Source organism: Anomalospiza imberbis, chromosome 12, assembly GCF_031753505.1.
Source record: "Anomalospiza imberbis isolate Cuckoo-Finch-1a 21T00152 chromosome 12, ASM3175350v1, whole genome shotgun sequence".
NCBI classification, from domain to species: Eukaryota; Metazoa; Chordata; class Aves; order Passeriformes; family Viduidae; genus Anomalospiza; species Anomalospiza imberbis.
Genome location: NC_089692.1, coordinates 12,106,287 through 12,123,853, shown reverse-complemented (window position 1 = coordinate 12,123,853; position 17,567 = coordinate 12,106,287).

Sequence of the window (17,567 nt, the reverse complement as noted above, 5' to 3'; positions counted from 1 at the left end):
AGAGCATAAAATACAGCATATTGCATCCTAATGCCTATTTCTAAGCCCTGCTGATTTAAAGTGCATTTTTGTAATGTATGTGGATGTTTTATTTTATTTTATTTTTTTTATTATTATGCCTCCCAGTTTTGAAACAGGTTCTCTCTACATGGGCAATTATAGTTATAAACACAGACATTTTTCTTTTAAAATGCAAATAATTTAATTTTAGATGACAAGTAAGCATTCTGTTCAAAGTCAGAAATATTCAACTAATATTATCTCCATTTCTAAGGGGATTCAACTGATCAAATAAGAAAAGTTAAGTGAGAGTTAAGATGCTGAATATTTCTAGACTAGGTTTGCACATTATATATGTAGTCAGTTATATGAAAATAAATCTTGCAACTCATTAGCTAGATTTTACATCACGTGTGAATTAGGAGATTATGTGACTGTCATCAGAGCCAGCAAGGAAGCTACTTAAATAAAACAGGAAGAACGAAGAAGATTGCTTTTGTTCATGTAAAAAGAGCAATATTCAAATCCACCTAACACAGTTCCTCTTCTGGAGCACAAATGGAATAAAAATCTCTGTTTAAGGCACATAATGACACTTTGTTTTCTGACTTCATGAGATCAAGTGTGGCCTGAATAATAGAGAAGTCTGGTTAATCTGACCGTTCATTCTTCATTTTGATTTTGATGATTCTTAAATATGTATGCATGTATGTATGTATGTATGTATGTTCTCTACTCCTTTGACAGTTCATCTCTGGGTGGAAGGAAGATTATCAAGAGAATTTGTGTGGAATGGAGAAAAAAAGGAATGTAGGTTACTTGTGCTGTTCTTGGAATTCCAATGATAGGATTATTTTTTCATAGTTACACAGTTACTTCACTTATTTTAGCTTGCTTGTTCATGGAAAATATGTAGAACTGTTCATTTGTACTTCCTTGGGTTCTTTTATAATTACAAAAACTGGTTTATGCTACTCAAACCCTATAGAATTTCCTAATTATTTTTATGTTAAGCATCTGAGATGACCACCTAAAAAAAGCCATGTGTCACCAAAAGGAGAATTTGTGAATTAAGAGTTAATGTTACAATTGATGTGCAAGTACTATATAAATCTTCTAAATTTCAATTAAATTTAGAATTAGCAAATCAAACTCCAGCTAATAATAAGATCCTTAGAAGGATAAAGGAGATTAAATAGCTAGGCTGTGAACACTTGTGAATGCACACTCCTTGTTAAGCCATAAAAAGCTGAAGGATCATAACAATGGTTAACAGTAAATTCTGTTCCACACACAGACATGCATCAATAAAATATTACTGTACTAACGTTAATATTACATTAAAAAACAGTGCTTTTGAATAGGAAGCAAACTGAAAAAGAGCTGTGATAAGGATAGATAATCACTGTGTTTTATAAGGCAAAATTAACAGCTAAATATGTCTGATTTTAGTTAGCATGTACCAGATTAACTTTATATTTTAGTGACAATTTTCTACTTGCTGAGCTTCTGTTTGTTCATGCAGTTTTTAGACTAGAATCCCTGTTTCTTGATCCCTACATCAGCACAGCTACATCATCATTAAGAAACATTTCCCTCACATTGATAGATGTGCAAATATGTTGTTGTTCACTCACTGATCCTTTGAAACTGAACATAAGTGAAAAAGTTAAACTTCTCTTAATTAAAACACCTCAAGCAACTTTTCTAGTTTTGGCAAATCAAAGAGAAGACCAGGGAACAGGATTCTTTCCAAACTAGGTGCTCATTTAGAAAAGAAAATGAAAAAAATAGAAGTAAAGTGAATTAATTACAGCTCATTTTCCTCTGCTGCATATGTTCTTCTAGGACTAATGTACACAGTATTTGCAGCTTGTTCTTATTTGCCTAAAGAATTCTGCTCAAGATCCTGAATGGTAATACATGCCTTGAATTCCTATTAGTATCCCTATTTTACCTCTGCTGCTACAAAGGTTTATAAATAGTTCTGCTTTTTGGCCTGGAACTATGAAGAGAGTCTGTAATGACAGACTTCAGTGATGACCAAGTACAGAGAAGGTTCAGTAATTAGAGACCAAGGCTGTGGTTCCAGTTTCCAAAAGGGAAAGGCTATATGCAGAAGGTGGCTTTCAATATAACTGCAACTTTCCATTCTGTGGTTTGAAACATATGAATTTCAAATTAAGCCTAGGGTGGCTTTGATTTGGTAAGATTTTATTAAATGGAATCTATTTCTAATTTTTCCTTATACCTTAGCTTCTCTTCTTTAAAGAATTGTTCTTATATTTTACAGAACAATATGAAAGTATTTTTAAAATTATATAATGAGAATGCCAAAGTCTAATCTACCTATATAATCTGATTTTCACCTTTATTCCACCATTTCTGTAATATCCTTTAAAATATTAATTTGATAGAGAAGAAAAATGTCACATAACTTTTATATGGATATTAATGTAATCATGTCTTCATGGCATATGGTACTCAGCTGAGCCTGGTACAGTTGGCATATGTTTAAGTACATTCTCTTTCTGGTATTAAGCACTTAAATTTCTTCCTTTGCATTTGCTATAGATAAGATGACATGGGGCATTTATAACAGTCATAGAGATATCATTTTTCTTGAACAAATTGTTCCTGTTTACTTAAACCTTTCCAGAGAGTTACTGGAAAAATGTGCTATGCAGAGTGGAAACAGCCAATCTCTACTGCTGGTAATAAATTCAATTTGGAATAAACTGCAGTCCGACCTGGCTAACTCTGTTGTCCATAAATTTGTGACATCTCAAGGACTGGAAGGCTTTACTCTTCTGCTGTCATTGCTTGCTGTCCTGTACTGGGGGAATGTAATGACACGTTTTGTATAAAGTCTTGGTAGTCTGGTCATTGTAGTCTTTACCTTTGATTTCCAGGTTTTTGCTAGGCCACTGTTAAATCTGTGAACAGCTGCAATGTCCAGCAGAGGGTCCTGCTTAGTTCTTTTAATCCCCATTCTTGAGTTTGGTAAGATACCCTGGGTCCCAGAGTGGAACCACTGGCTTGTCATACTGCAACAAATCTGGATAGCAAATCTTTCCAAAAATTGGATTCACTCCTCTAACGTTGCCATAGCAATATCAACTGCACATTCTTAAGTGAAAGTTTTTAATTTAATGTGAATAACTGAATTAGGGAAGAAGCACTAAAAAGCTTTAGATATGTTCTACTTTCCTAGACTTGCATAATAATAATGTACCTTAACTTGAATTTATTTTAGGAAAAGAAATGAGAACAAAGAATTCTTTAGTGGCAGAGTATGATGTATTTTAATTATGTAGTTTACAATGAGTGCAAAAAATGGAGAACAGCATTTGTAAAGTTAAATTGAAACACTAAAAGAAAGTACTCAGTAATTTTATAGTTTCATGAACTATACTTCACAAACTACTATCCTGAGTGATATAGTCTTCTGCTCTTAGATTTATTTCCTATAAATTTAGACATAGTAGGGGAGATGTGTACAAATTATCTGATGATAATTTGCTTACAGATGCTTACAGATTCCTGATGTAAGCACATACACTGTCTTCTTTTATTTCCTCCTTAATCAGCTTTTTACTGTGATCAACTTTCCAGCTTTTGCTTTCTGCTGATATATAGACTTGGAATGTTAAAAAATGTATACCTTTTACAAAGAAAGAAAGAAATCAGAAATGTCAGGATAAATTTACCAGATATTTAACTACCTAGTGTTTATTAAGGATGCAAATCTAAGGAGTGCACCCAGCTGGTGTGCCACAAAACTCTGCTTTCATGATGGCAGATCTGTAGGGCTTTTATTGCTGCAAATAAAGCGGCACTGCAGTACTGTCATTGCAACACTGTGGCTGCAGTAAGAGACTGGATTACAATTTAGTTGGGGTGGTTCTGGTTTTCTAAAGCTATGTTTTAAAGGAAAATGTTTTTCAAATACCTCTTCTCCACACTGCATCAAAGACCCTGTTTAACAAGACCTGATTCATATTTAGACCTCAAAATTCAATAGTGACAAGTTAAAAATACATGAACTGATTGCAACTTGTTGGTTAATCAGGAGTTTAGGAAATTTATTTCTTTCATTTCTATCCGAAATGGAAACTGCTGACTTTTTTAAAGAATCTCTCCCTTTAATTGTAGACTTTGATTGCTAACACCAGGCTGTAAGTCTGGGCTTGAAATGGTAAAGTACAAAGCACACAGTTCCAGTGATTTTTGCAAGAGTAGCCTTTTAATCTGGTTATTTGGTTTCATGTTCTTTGTTCTTTGCTATTTCAAGTTTGTGCGTATGGTTGTGCTCCTGTATGATCCTAGAGTGGCTTTAGAACTGTTAGTGGTTGTTATCCTCAAAGCCTAAACTGCTCTCCTTAGAGTGCAGGAGTATGTCACTAGTTCAGGGCTATGTTATTATCTCTAAATCTTGCTGCATCCTTGGATTTTCATCTTCTAATTATAACACTATCACTAACTAAAATAACACAAATAAAATGAAGTCTTCCCAAGCCCACCAATAGTTGTCAGTTTATGTAGCCATATGTATCTGGATGCTGGCTGAGATTAGATACAGATCTTCCCAATGTTTACTGTTTGTATTTAATTTGTCCATCCTAGGATGGAATGCTACATAATACTGCAATTAAAACATGATTTCTGTATAAAATATGTTAAAAGCACCCTCATGCTGTAATGACATAACAGCAAGTACAGCTCTTTCATTAATAATTTGTTAGCACTGGTTGCTTATAAAGAAGCTGAACAATCTTTCAACTTCCATTTTTACCCTTAAGTTACAGGGGAAAATATGGCATATTCTGAAGTGTCTGAATTGGAGTGTAATTCTGTTGGAAACAGAACCTCATTGATGGGTAGTACATGGTAGGATCTTTCTTCAAAAATAATGCAATTCAAGGGATTATGGTTTAGCCACAGCATTATGACAGGAGAGAGCTTATCTTTGGATTACATTATCCCAGCTACTATTTTGTCATTTCAAAGTCCAAACTCACTTTATTAAAGGATTGCTTTATTTTGAAGACAGAGGAAACTTCCTTCTGCCTAATGGACAACATAAATCAGCATGTGGGTATTGGGAAAGGGAAAAAAAAATCCCTGTATTTTTGGTTTGCCACAGTTGTTTGCAATGGAAAACTGCCTGTAATTCCAACATACAAATACAAGCCTGATTACTGCATTGAGGGAAAGCTATTTTTGACAATTTAACCACTTTGAGTGATGCAATTTTAACCACATTATCTTTGTGGAGCCCACTTTGTAAGGTGCTGCTGCTACCAAAATAGCTGTGGTTGGTGTGCTGGTTGCCTAGCTGTACTTAGAGCACCATGGGCTCTTTTTCCTATGTAAGGGGAGCAAATCATGTTATACAGCTAGAAAATCTTATTCTAGGCTGGGTATCTACCCAGGGACAAGAAAAATCATGGTGAGAAAGAAAAAAAGGCTATAACTGTTTAACCACAGTTATCTTTGCATAGCAGAGGAGCTAGATATTGAAGTATCCTTTTCCAGTCTTGTTTCTAACATATAAAATGTTGAACTGAAATCTTGAACTGGGAGATTTACTATCCCAAAGTTTTCTGGCTTCACCAGTAAAAGATATCAACCAGTGGAATAGACTTATTAAGAAAAATGGCTGATATGTCAGTAAAAGACAAAAATTCAGAGTTAGTCCACAGTTAGGATTAAAAATAAAGACAGGAAAACTTATCAAACCATTTGGAGGCAGCCATGGCAACCATTTAACTTCTTTTTTCTTTCAATTATGTTGTCATTTAAAACATTCTAGGCTTTTTAACTCAGTTTATATGAAATAGAGTCCTAAAAATTACTTTTCTTTTCCAGAAAAAAATTACATTTTGTTTTATGTTCTCACTTCCTTGCCTTCATGTGAAGGCAAATATAAGCACTATTTTCCACTGACTGAATTATTTCCCTATGAGATCTTCCTTTATTTCTATTTTGAAAAGAGAAGCTCTCTTTTTCTATTCATGGAGCTTAAAAAAACTGTATGCCAATTCTTACTCAGAGATTATTTCGCATTTTGTTACAGGATTCATGCATCAAACATCAGTGTAGCTTAAGAATACTCTGCCTGCTACATTCCTACTTAAATGTTTCCAAGCTGTTACAAGGCATGTGACATATAGATCTAATTTAAAGGGTTTTGTGCAACCATGCATCACAAATATAATACCTATGTGAATCATAGATATTTATTTACAGGCCTAAAAATGCTCTTAATACTTGCCTTATGAATAAACTACACTGCTTGCCTGGAAAGCTCCAGACCTTGAGCTGTACAGCTGTACAGCTTTGACCATTGTGATTTGTGATACGTCCTTACTTTATGAAAGAATGAGGTCTGGAGGACTACAGCTAAACTTTATAGGCTTAGTAATTTCTAATATGCAAAAAATCACTGAGTTCTGAGGACTGCTATCAGTTCTGAGTTCCACGTTTGGCAGTTCCACTCAAAGCTATGTGAATTAAAATCATGGTTTGGACACTAACCCATCACTAGTTAAACTAAACCCTGCTGGTATTATTTTGCAAATGGTTTTCAAAGAAAAGCATAATTTAATACCTATGACTCTCGTGTGGATATTAAATTGTATTTTAGCATCAGCTACTGTAATAGAAGCTTAATATATAATAAAGCCTGTTAAGATTAATTTAGTAGTAAACATCTACCTATGAATGTTGTATGAAATTTACTCTTCGAGGTCCTTTTTCAGAAGCAGACCTCGAGTCTGATAGAGAAGTGTTACTGTATTGATTTAAGGAGATTTTTAAATGAATAGTGTGCTCTAGTGCAAGCAGCATTTTCTTATACTTCATTACACATTTCATGGTGTGATGTGCCATCTAGTGTCACATACCCCAAAAGGAGGAAAACACTGTAAAATCCTTCATCAACAGTACACTTGGAGAGTTAGGGGACTTTCTGAAAGGTAGGGTGTTCAGGAATAAACTGAGCATAAACAGTAAAGAACTAATGTTTACATCTGTTTTTACTGACTGTTTAATATTTGCCATGTAGTGCCCTGTTCAATAACTCTTGTTGTCTGTAGATACACATCTATTAAAGAACTCTTTTCCCAGCTACAGCCATGCATTTTGGTGTTTATGCCTAAGGAGCTCTTGATACCTGGAACATCCTGTATGAGAGTGCTCACTTCATGCTATACTTACAAAGTTAAATTGCAAAGAGAAACAATTTTCTAAGGGCTTCTAAATGCATATAACTGGGCAGGGAAAACTGTTAATAGCCCCATTGATTTTGCAAGGATTACTCACACAATATATTTTGTAGTGCAATGGTATATTTTTTAATAAGCTTGATTGGTCAATATTGACTTACTCTGCTTCTATCCTACAAACAAATGGAATTTCATGCAGTCAGTATTTATGTTATGTATGCCTAAAGACCTTTTACAAAGCTATTCATACCTGGGATTTTTCCCCCACCTCACACAATAACTCACATAATGATATGTCATTCTTTTTCATCAAAACAAGAGGGAGAAATGGAGAAACTCACTATATTCAAGCTCTATGTGTTTATGACATTTGTTTTCTGTGTTGTGTCAGTTTTCTAAATTAGCCTCATTTTTAACAGTTTCAGGCAAAGCAGTGTAGAAGCAGCTTGTTTTGTGGTCTGGTAGCCATCTCATCTGCAATGGGAACTATTTAAAGGACTTACCAGACAAATACAACTTTATTTGTATTGTAGTTGAAGAAGGGAAATGGTTTATAGTGACTAATTTTACTATGATGGTGAACTTCAGAATCACTGTATTTCTGAGTTAGCAGCAGGTGAAAGAGTAGAGTATAAATGGGAAAGATTAAATAGTACATCTTACAAAATTGCAACACAGTTTTATTTGAAAATTAATGTCAGTTGAAATACAGTAGAAAACTGCATATATTGGTGTTTTTAATGGATTTAATACATTAAGTGTAAAGGGGGTAATTGAAATCTCTTCTAGTTTTGTATGTATAAGCCAATTCTACCACTACTCTTGTTGCATGTTAAGTTTTGTAAAAGCTTACGTTGAGCCTTCTGTTTCTGTAAAATAAGCAAAAAAAAAAAAAAAAAAAAAAAAAAAAGGCAAAGCCAAAAGTGATTCATACAATTCACATAGTTCACTATCACTCAAGGAAATTGGTGCTATACATCTTTCAGTGCATGTTCATATAGACATGCCACTCATACTTACAGGTTTTAAAACTTTATTAAGTATGCATACGAATTCAGGGTTATGTGACTAACATTTTTATTGACTGGGACATAAAAATGTTACCTCACAAAATTAGATTTTATGGGAATCATAATTAGAATCATAGTAAGGGTGTGAAAGAGCAAATTGTTCTGTTCATTAGAAAGTCTGCCTGCAGAATTCTAATTTCACAATATTTATTGGCAGTGGTGGTGTAAGTATTGTGTGTAGCAGAAGGAGCTCAGCTTGACTGTTCAAATCCCAGATGGAACTTGGGCTGCTGGTGGTTGAAAAATTCTATATTTGAATTACAAATTCCTGCAAATGTTGATGCAGAAGAATTATCATGGAACAGGAAGAAATCAGAAAGCTGGAAAAGTAGAACTGATCTGAATATATTGCCTTCCACTTGGGATGACGTTTTCCTGACACTGCTGGTGTCTGACTAACAGCTCAAAATGCCACATGAAGCACAATATGGCTCCTATACCCCAGCACAGGATGCTTGTCAGGCAAGTTATTAGTCTAGAGAGTTCTTCAATGCATATTAAGTCAAATTAAGACATGAAATACCATTTCTTATGTCAAGACCTACAAAAATTTTTAATAACATTTTCATGAACATTTAAAAAGAATGAATTGATACAACAGATTTGTGGAATGCTGCTACACTTGCATGTTCTTTAGCTGTTCTTCAGCTGGCTGCCTGTGTTACCTTCCATTTTTAAAGTTTTGGGGATGAAAGCTTTTGAAACTCTCTACTAGGGTGTAAAGGTCATATCAGTTTACAAAAAACATCATACCTGCTACTCTGCACGGTAGGAAATAAACTCTGAAAAATTGATTTATTGAGAGATTTTGAAAGAGCAAATGAAAGTGTATGTCATTTTGCCATAGTTCTTTTAATGCATAAAACAAAAAGCAGAAGTGACTCTTCCTCTTATGTCATCTCTTGAGGAGGTGGAAGGAAGAAATACATATTCCATTTTGTTGAATGAAAAAATGCCACTCTAAGTATTGTTACAGTGGCTCTGGGTGTCTGCTGCCCTTCCTGTCAGGGCAAAAGCTGAGTGTTTTGTCTGGGGTTAATGCTATGAGTAAAGGGAGACTGCAAAATACACAAAAGAGGGTTCAAAATCGGGGGAAAAATATACAAAGAGAGAGAAAGAGTGAAAAAAGAAAGAGGTATATAATGGGCAGGAAGAATGAATGAGTAAATGAGAATTATGAACATATTTAGGGGAAAACAAAATAAAAGGGGAGGACCTGATAGGAAGATAGGAAATTACAAATTAAATATAAAGTATATAAAGATGAGGGGAAAGAATTGTTACACACCTGGAACCAAACAGTGCTTTGTAGAATCCTTAAAAAATATATAAAGCAAAATGATCAATGGAATCTTATTGTAGATCAGGGCATATAAGACTTTAAGGTAGCCTTTACTTTGATATGCTTGCCATCCACCCTGGCATAATACATACAAAAAACATCCAAAAATGTGCTGCCTGTCATGTGTGATCTACTTTTTTGAAAGCCTGTTCCCATAGCAACATTGCTATTGCATGGTACCCTAGGTAAGTATAGCAAATTAAACTTAAAATTTTATGTGTGCACATGCTTTTTCTTGCCTGAATAAACACACACACACACACACATTGTGTGGGTACTCAGATGGCATAGTGTATGTTTGGAGCCCAGGACACTTGGTTGGGATCTTTTCTCACCCAGATACAAAGGTATAGTAGAACTTAATGATTTCAATTATTCCACAGACTCTGAGGTTAGAAAACCTGTAACTATAGATTAAGTTCATAATTATCTCTATATTTTTAAAGGTCTCAAAACATATTTTTGAAAAGAAGAAATATTCTGTGGAAGTAGATTATTAACTGCAAACCTGAATTTCTGTCTGTTCTAAAGATTAATATTTAAATTGTGTATTTATGTTACATCTTGAATTAGGAATGTTGTGATAGGCCAGTTGGAACTTGATTGATTAAAAATGTACCAAGGCTCTAAACCACAGCCCACTGGAGTGAAAACCAGGCCTAGCAATCTATGTGGTGAATTCCCAGAACCAGATGAAATGTGCAACATTAGCTGAGAGATTTTATTATTGCTTTTTGTCTTTTAATCAGGTAATTATGAAAATATAAATGGTAAAATATGTAATAATGATAAATGCAGAAATAACTCATCCAGAGCTGCAGAACAGTATTTCTCATGACAGCTTTATATGGAAACTTGCACAAATCACTTATCTCAGCACCCCTACCTTGCTTAATCCAACGTTGCATGATGACAATGGAACATGAGCTTCTTATGACTAACTGTAGGGGAAAAGTGAACAAACTATTTTCTACAAAGAATAAAAGGGGGAAGGACTCTCTGCTGACTCCAAAGGGAAAAGGATGATATCCAGTGTTTGTGTCCTATTATTGAAATGGTAAATAAGGGGAAGCCATACGAGGAGTGGCTGAGGGCGCTTGGCTTGTTCCGCCTGGAGAAGAGATTGAGGGCAGAGCTCATCGTGGGCTGCAGCTTCCTCGGGAGGGGCAGTGGAGGGGCAGCACCGATCTTTCCTTGCTGTGACAGGACCCGAGGGAACGGCTGGAGTTGTGCCAGGGGGGAATTTGGTTGGATATCAGGAAAAGGTTCTTCACCCAGAGCGTGCTTGAGCGCTGGAACTCCCCAGGGCAGTGATCACAGCACCAAGCCTGGCAGAACTCGAGGAGTACCTGGATGATGCTCTCAGGCACAGGGTGGGATTTTTGGGGTGTTCCTGTGCAGGGCCAGGAGTTGGACTCGATGATTCTTGTGGGTCCCTTCACATTCAGCATGATCTGTGATTCTACTTCCATTTACAATTTACATGAAAACCTGTCCCGTGAATAATCGACTTCTGTTTCTAGCTATATTAAGCACTTCAAAACTCTGGTTTATTAGAAAGCAAGTCACACAGATTCAGACCAGATGAGTTGAGATGTTTATCTTGTATTGTATAACAATGTTACCTTTCTAAAAGTAAAAAGAAATTCTAGTGAATTCTACAGTTGCATATCTAAGGGTTAGCATATCTAAGGTTAGATTTCTGCATGGAAGCTCCTGCAGCAGTTCAGCCCTGATCTGACAAGCATGTGTTGCTATGGCAATGGAGATTATTGAGTGTGAACATGCTGCTGCAGCTGGGTGACAAAGATGAAGCATAATTTTTAAATTAATTTTTATTTTAAAATTAAGGAGGAAATTTTTTCAGTCAGCCTTTGGAACACTATGTAAAATTCTAGAGTAAATTAGAATGCTACTAACAACTTCATAACTTTGCTTTCTATTCTGCAGCCAATGTGCTTGAGGAGCATGTTCACTGTAATAGAGAAAATGGAACATACAGCTTTCCTGGTTTAATTTCCAGCTGCAGAAGACAATAGTAGCAGTCAACTATAGAAAATAATTTTTAAAGTAAAGATCAGTTTCTGTAAATACATTATAGCCTGCATATTCTAGCCATCTTTATCAATACATAAGCTCTTCCAGATCATCTTCTGACAGTTACATAAGGAAAATTAGTCAGTTTGAAAAGGAATACCTTAGTTTCCATGGAGCTCCTCTCATTTTCATGGGCATGTTTGTAGGTTAGAACTTTACTGTGGGTAGAACAAGCACTGAAATAAATGGAGCACAGAAAGGCAATGTAAAAAGATATAGAAGAAAAAGAATTTACACAGGAAAAATAATTAACATTAAGCACGACACAGGTAAGTACTTCTACAAGTTATCAGATCACCCTGACAGGTACATAAGTACTTTTCTCTTCTTAACATCTCTGGATTTCAAAGAGCAAAGACATTGCTTATTATTAGCAACATAGCAATGAAACACTAGGAATTGCTGTAATGTCTGGTTTGCAGATTTGTGCTTAGCTGGTGCTATGCTCTGCCCCATTATTTCTGGATAGGCCACCAGGTGTAGGTTAAGAAAGTTTCCATAAGATCATGAACTCGTACATCTTGTTCTAACAATTCTGACTTCAAGGAGTAAATAAAATTCATCTTAAAATCTGACTTAAACCTACTCCCTTTCAGTCAGAAACCATTCCACCTAGTCCTTGGGCTAAGTATCTCAGTGAATGAGACAGCACGTCCCCCCCACCCCAATCCCAAATATCCACAAATACAGTAGACCTCAGCAGGACCACACCTGAAAGTCAGCTTGATTAAAAAATAAAAATCAAAAATCTTTCCTCTAGCAGAGAATCACCATTTTTATTGTGTAATATACAAAGCAGCAGTATTTTCATAGCTTTGCAGATTGCAAGGTACCAGTGCTCAGTGCTCTTTGTCAAAAGGCAATTTTGTCTGACTGGACTTTCCAGTGGATTGACTGTCTCAGCCAGCATCATGCACCCAGCTGTGTTTGAACTGATTGAGTGTCCTCTGTAAATCTAATTATAAATATAAACAATATCTTCAAGGGCTCATTAAGAGGGTAATTACTAGTTTTGGAAACATCTCTAATGAAACCCTGCCAGTCTAGAACTGGTTTTAAAAGTCACAAGCTAATTTTAAAGGACGATATAATAAGTCTCTGGACTAAATGTAGTTTTTTCAGGCAGAAGCTTTGCAAATTACCAGAAATAGAGAACTGTTTGCCAGTTCTGGGGCAGTTCTAACATCTGGATGGACCAAAAAGAAAAGTTGCATTTCTTGACCCATCCAATGAAAGTCTGTATTACAATATGTGCCATATATCTCTTCTGTTTTATGTAAACAGTAACACAACAGGACTTGTTTGTCTACAAAATATGAATGCCTTTAAATTCAAGGGTAACAGAATCATGGTACATCTTTGGGAATCCTGGATAATAACTGACAACTGCAAGCTAGGTTTGGAACTTGCATTGGGAGTTGGTTCATCATGTTTCAGTAAAATTTTGCATCTCAAATTTAAAGAGAAGAGGAAGTGGGAGTAAAGACAGGTTTGCATCAAGAATGTAGCACTTCTATTCAGCCTTGAAATAACCATGTAAAATAAGAGTGCTTAGGAGGTAAAAACTGGGACAAGTAATTGAATACATAAATAAAGAGTAAGGAGAAATTTTCAAGTGATTCACTACCTTCTTCTGTTCTGAAGTTTGCCCACCCACTCCTACATACCACCTCCTGTGGTGCAGGACTTTTTACTGTAATGTGGGAGTTTAGCATACAAATTCCTACTGACTGCATTTGTGCATAGCTTCCCACACACCTTTTGAAATAGGGTGCCTTATTTAGAAAAGAAAATTAGTCTTATAGCTATGTCCCAAACTACAAGTGCAGTGGGTTGGAAATTACCCATTACATCCATTTTGAATTAACAGGCATTTCATAATTTTTTACTTTGCTACAGAGACAAGTTTGTGCACCAGCTCTGGGCAGTTGGTAAGGCAGAGAACAGTGGTCTTGTGCTGAGGACTGGAGAGCTGCAGATGCAGCATCTTGAAAGAAGGACCTTGCAGAGGGTTAAACCACAATAGCACTGAAGTCAAATTTGCTCTGATGTTGACTCACTGCTTGCCTTGATGACACACACAGAGCTTGGGAGAAAATGAGTTCTTTCTCTGCAACCAATTCATAACAGAATTATAGTAGGGATGGCATGACAACAGCAAAGGAGTAATTAACAGCTTATCAGTGAAAGTTTGTGACAAGTCTCAGGAGCTTTCAAGATGTGTTCTGGGCTGCTTCAGTCAGCTTTGTGTCTTACAGGAAGCACGACAGCCTGCTCCTGTTTGCTGAAGCCAGCCAGAGCTTCCCAGTCTGTTTTGGTGTTGGTTCCTGGTTGCAACTGGAACTCAGAGCTGTTGTAGTAAAACAGATGGAATGTAAGGTCAGATCTCAACCCTACTGCTCCTATTATTTATCACAACTTGATTCATTTCAGCAGAGAAAAATATGGCATTTCCTGTTTTCACCCTGCCACTTCTTTGTAAATGAAAGTATTTTTATGGATCATGTGTTTGTACTTTTCTGAAAACTCAGTTTGAACCTGACCTTTCTATTCGCCCTCTATTCATTAGTGAAACCAGACAAATCAGTTTAATTTCTCAATTTACTAATTGGAGTACAGGAAACAGAAACAAGCAACAAACAATAACAAATTAAATTGTTTACTCTATCAACCTGAAACATTCAGGAAAAAATACTGACTGAACATACATTTAGCATTTACAAAAGCCTTTCTGAAAGGTGTAAGTGCACAGTATCTTACTCAATTCCATTAATGCATCTTGCTTCTTAAGGGCCTGATGCTAAATATTTATTCCCAAAAACAGCCTTACATTAAGTATAAGATGACTTTTTATGTAGGTTTGACCCCAAATCCTGGCTGCTTCATTGTACAGAAATAGGGTGATGTTAAGCCTTTAGTATTACAGAAACTGTATTTGGCTGAAAAACTAAATAAAACTTTGAAAATGTAAATATTTAACAGAGGCTACAAGTAGAGAATCACAGCAGCAGTATTTCTTCTTATGCACCTCACTGTTTCATGCTTCTGAAAGAAACACTTACTAGTAGTTGGTCACACTTGGGCATACCTCCAACAGGTCATTATTACATTGACAAAATAGATTTAATTCATGGATTAAGAAATTTTGCAATTTTTAAAAATAAATTTGTTACAGCTCTCTCTAACTTTTGCTATGGACCTAACTATTTCCTTACCTAAATCCTCACAAGAGGTATAAATTTTACTTTACAAATAGAATCCTTCTAGACTGATCATAAACAGATGAATTAGGTAATAAAACTTGTCTTGTTCTACTGTTAAGTTCCAACAGAGACAGATTCTTCTGTAAATTAGGTGATACTCCTGTTTTAGAGATGTATTGTACTGTCTTGTGTGTTTATGACCTTGTTTCAGTGGAAATAAATAAGTGATCCTCCTCAGAAAGTTAATAACAAAAACATCTGGAAAAGGAATAACATTATGACCTTGAATTTATTGCACAGGCTGGTCTGAATAGGGAGATAAAGTAAACTATGGTCTGAATTCTTAAAATGGAAGCCATGAAAAAATGGCAAAATACAGTGAAACTTGTGGTCCTTGGGTGAGTCTCAACTCCTCAGCTGGGAACTGAGACATCTTCAGAGCTGAAGCCCAGACCAGAGCTGGGCATGTCACTCACCATGAATAGTAGAGGTCTCTGAGACCTGCAGTGCTAAATGACTTCTAGCTAAGTGGAATTAGGGAAAAGGAGACAAAGTTTTCTATCTCCACATGTAAATCCAGATCCTTTGCTGCTTCTCGCAGGAAACATTCTCTTAAGACACATGATCTATACATGGATCCTGTGCAAATATTTGATAACTTCAGGATTCCCAGACAGCTGCAGTCTTTAGCAAACCAACATCACACTCTTCTGACCAGGGAACCTTACGTTAGCTCTTGCTATGGAGGTTTGGATGTAGATTTTTGATGTAGTAACTGCAGTCCAGCTAGCTACATGGTTTTTCCTTCTCTCTCATGGAGTCAGAACTTTCCTTTTGCTTTGATGAAATAGATTTTCAAAACAAACACAGATACATCATAGCCCCAGAGACATCATTCTACCAGTCCAGCCTCTCACTTCTTCCTGCTGCCTGACATTTCAGTTCTCTTTTCTGATTTCCTGACACCCTTAAGCTCTGAGCTAAATGTTGTCTTTGTATAGGCATCCCTGCTAAGAAAACTGGGGTTTCTTTAAGGTAATTTGCCATTATTGAAGTATTTGTTCTCTCTCCAAAAAGAGACTCTACATAAAACTTGATTGTCAACAATTTGCTTCTGTCTGTGTGGAAGATTTTCATGCTGTGTTTGGCTTTGGAAGGTTTATTTTTGCATTAGGTGCTGAGATTTAAGCATCATTTAAGCAAGGAAAAAAACTTGGGCTCAATGACAAAAGCCTGGTTGGAAAGCTTTGAGTTGAAGGCAAGGAGGAAAGGGCTCATGTCACTGGATGAGGAGCTAAAACTAGATTGAGGAACTTTTATATGGAATATTTGGTGGTTTTTTTCTAATCTTTCGTGTTCATATAAAGGTTTGGGTTGAAAGGAGCCTTAAAGATCATTTTGGGCCAACTCCCCTGCAATGGGCAGAGACACTTTACACTAAACCAGGCTGCTCGAAGCCCCATCCAGCCTGGCCTTGAACACTTCCAGGGATGGGGTATCCACAGCTTCCCTGGGCAACCTGTGCCATTGCCTCACCACTCTCTCAGTAAAGAATTTATTTCTAATATTCAACATAAACCTACTGTCTTTCTGTTTGAAGGCATTGCCCCTTGTCAAGTCATACCCTATTTTAGATCTGTTTTTCTTCATCATATCATAGTCTGGCATAAAAGAAATAATGGACATAATAGAAACATGGAAAGTGTGACCCAACATCTACTTACCAGTAGATGAAAAAACAAGGATTCACCTTCATAGGGGACAAATGGCTTTGGAACCCTGAGTTAGTTCAGCAAGATGAAATTACTACAAGAATAGCATGGCTGCTTTGCCCTTACTTGCTTGCAAATGATCTGCAGACTGAAGATGGTTTAATGACAAAAGAACAACTTTGGAGTTAAAGGTACATGATTAGATTCCACCTAAAGGAATTTGAACAAGTTACCTGTGTCTGAGTCAAACAGGGATAACATTTCCTGCATCTAGAAATACCACAAGAGCTCAAGGCTGAAGCAGTTATAAGCCCAGTGAGGATTTCACACGTATCAGAGATTATATCATTCTTTGCTATATGATTTTACACCTACTGAAACCTCTTTAACAATTCACTACACAATTTCTCCTTCCAAAGTCCTTCCAGACCTGAACTGTGTAAAGCAGGGCTGGTCAATCCATGTTTTGGCAGCTGCAGGACGTGTTTTGGTTTGGTCACTGAACCTATTTCTTGTGATGTGGATCAAGAAAGACCCCTTATTACTGCCCCCCTTGCCAGTGCTGTCTCCCAGATCTCTTTACAGATTCCGCTGTCATCTTCCATCTCACTGGTCACAATAGCATTCAGTGAGATGTCCTATATTGTAATCTTGCCTTTTGTTTTCAATACAGGCACAAAGGCTCTGCTAGCACAGCTAAGGTAACAGCAGTGTTCCTGGCTAATCTTAACCTGCTTAGACCTGGACTAGAATCCCTCTTTGACTACTTCAGACATAATACAATCTCAAAAATACTAATAGTGATGAAAATACTTGATCTGTAGGCACAGTATTTTCATACAGTCAAATTTACCATCTGTCTTGATGATTTTACTCACATAAGGTGACATTTTTGTTATACATGGAATTGCAGC